The sequence below is a fragment of the Propithecus coquereli genome, unplaced genomic scaffold, assembly GCF_000956105.1.
Source record: "Propithecus coquereli isolate 6110/MARCELLA unplaced genomic scaffold, Pcoq_1.0 Scaffold57, whole genome shotgun sequence".
Lineage (NCBI taxonomy): Eukaryota > Metazoa > Chordata > Mammalia > Primates > Indriidae > Propithecus > Propithecus coquereli.
Genome location: NW_012151618.1, coordinates 3,458,620 through 3,461,109, shown reverse-complemented (window position 1 = coordinate 3,461,109; position 2,490 = coordinate 3,458,620). Strand labels below are relative to the sequence as shown.

At 32.1% G+C, this 2,490-nt stretch overlaps 1 protein-coding gene across 1 annotated transcript in view; it reads right to left on the bottom strand.

Moving 5' to 3' along the window:
* UNC13C (unc-13 homolog C (C. elegans)) overlaps positions 1–2,490 on the bottom strand; it is a 656,589-nt gene that overhangs the window by 141,724 nt on the left and 512,375 nt on the right. The gene's annotated exons all lie outside the window — the stretch shown is intronic.

The following is a 2,490-nucleotide window of genomic DNA, read 5'->3' as shown; positions in this document are numbered from 1 at the left end:
TGAAATTAAAGCTATGAATTTTCCTCCATTTCCTGTTGTAGCTGAATTCCACAAATTTCAATGTGCCATATTTTATTGTTACTTAGTTCAAAATATTTTATAATTTTCACTGTGATTTCTTTTTTGACTCATGAATTATTTCAAATATTCTGCTTAATTTATGTATCTGGTGATTTTGTAGTTAGGTTCTTAGGGTTGATTTCTGTCTTAATTCCACAGTGGTCCAAAAATATATAATAAATGTTTTCAATCCTTTAAAATTTATTGGACTTGTTTATGGCCCAATAGATGGTCTATTTTGGTAATGCACCATGTGCACCTAGTAACAATATGTATTTTATCACTGTAGGTTATAAGTTGTATATAGGATGTGTGTGCATGTGTGTGTGTATGTGTGTAAACGATGTCTATGAAAAATTGTAGAACTTCTGAGATGATCAGATATAGATGTAGAGATATAGATACCTATATAGACAGACATCTTCAAATTTCTTCTGATTTTTTTTGTCTGATTCTCTAATATATTGCTGAAGAAGTATAATCTGCAAGTAGTCATTCAATCCTGTTGCCTGGTAACCCTTAATTTTTTGTGAATATTATACATTGTCCATGAAGAATTGTGGATCTTTGGTTGATCATGTCCTCTAGAGAGGATTTAAATTTTTTCTTGGAGACAGAATGCAGGGAGATCACCTTGATCTAGACAAGGCTGGGTTTTAGGCTGGTCTGTTTCTAGTTTGTCTTTTTTCTAGAGCAGAACTCTTCAAAGATCTTGCCTGAAAGCGTAGGGCATGTATAATGTCCCTTTTTTCCTAACAAGCCTTGACCTCTAACTTTTGTCCCTCTAGCACTGTAAGACTGCTAATGTCTCTACTTAGTTTTAAATCTCTTAGTGTCTACTTTCTACTTGTTTGTTTCTGCCTCCATCTCCACATGTGGGAAGATTAGGAGTCAGAAAATCCCACAAGGGGAAACTGCCTGCAAGGTGTTGTGCTCCTATCTCTGTAGTTTTCTTTTCTCTGGGATCTTGGTCTCACGATTCCAAGCAACCTTTGTAGCCCTTGATCACTGATATTTTGTTAACATGAATTTATTTTATTTTAAATGTTTTTAATTGATAAAAATTGTATATATTTACCATGTACAACACACTGTTTTGAAATATGTATACATTATGGAATGGCTAAATTGAGTTAATTAACACATATATTACTCACATTCTTATTTTTAATGGTGAGAACACAAAAATCTATTGTCTTAGCAACTTTTAAGAATATGTTAATAAATACCGTCACCATATTGTACAATAGATCTCTTGAACTTATTCCTATCTAACGGAAATTTTGTATCCTTTGACCAACATCTCCCCAACACTCCCCACCCCATAATATAGCCTTCTAACTTGTCCCACTGTCCCAGTCCTTCTTATGTACTTCTTTGAGAAAAGTTATATTAAAGAGCTATTCTGTCTCCTCATTACATTGCTCATTACCTTCTAAATCTCTTCTCTGTCTCCTATTCTGTCTTTTCTAACTCCAGAAATGCCTAATGAATGTGGTGCAAGCTTCACAGCATTTATTTATAATAATCCAGTTCTAAACTACTTTTTGTATATTACTTTTTAAAATATTACTTTCTACTAATTTTGTAAAAATACCCTATACCACATTGGAATAACCCTGTTTTCCATGGATGAGAGCCAATATATTCCTACCTCAATAATTCTACTCATAACTTTCATTTTCATCTTAATGTTTTTCTCCCTTCTCTTGCCATAACCTTGCCTATTGTTTAAAGTCTATATCAAAAGCTATTCCATTCATGAATACTATGTGGAGACCCCAAATAGGGGTAATGTCTCTCTTCTGTGAAACTCTATTGTATGTATTTAATTTTTCCTTGCTTTATCATCCTTTTTGAACTTATAAATATCTCCTGGAGTATAAGCTTCTTTAAGGGTGGGGTCTTTATCTTATTCACTATTGCCCTACAGCACTTGGCATGATGCCTGACATATGGAAAACTCCCTTCAATAGAACAAAATAGAATTCAAATACATATCAAATGCAGAGTATTACATGTGTGACTGTGATTGCAAATGTGTTTAATAGAGACATATTTGTGAAAAAGTCACCTGTTAAATAATGATTTCTATTTTAGAAATACAAATTTCTAAGACAGTTATAAGTTTGAATTAAAGGGCAAATCTGACTATATAGATCAATATACAAGCACCTTATTTTTAAAAAATATGCCTTCTAACGCTTTTATAGAAAATAATTTCATCATGTGAGCCATATCCTATTATATATTTCTTTGTTTTTGATTTGAATATCCAAGTAAGGCAAACTTGAAAAATGCAACACAATTCAATTAAGTATAGTTCCCAAAGACATACAAATCTTTTAATGTTAATTTTATAACAGAAATTTCTGCATTCAAATGAAGACTATGTGAAGAGATTTTAGTGCTGCACCATTCAGGTATAAT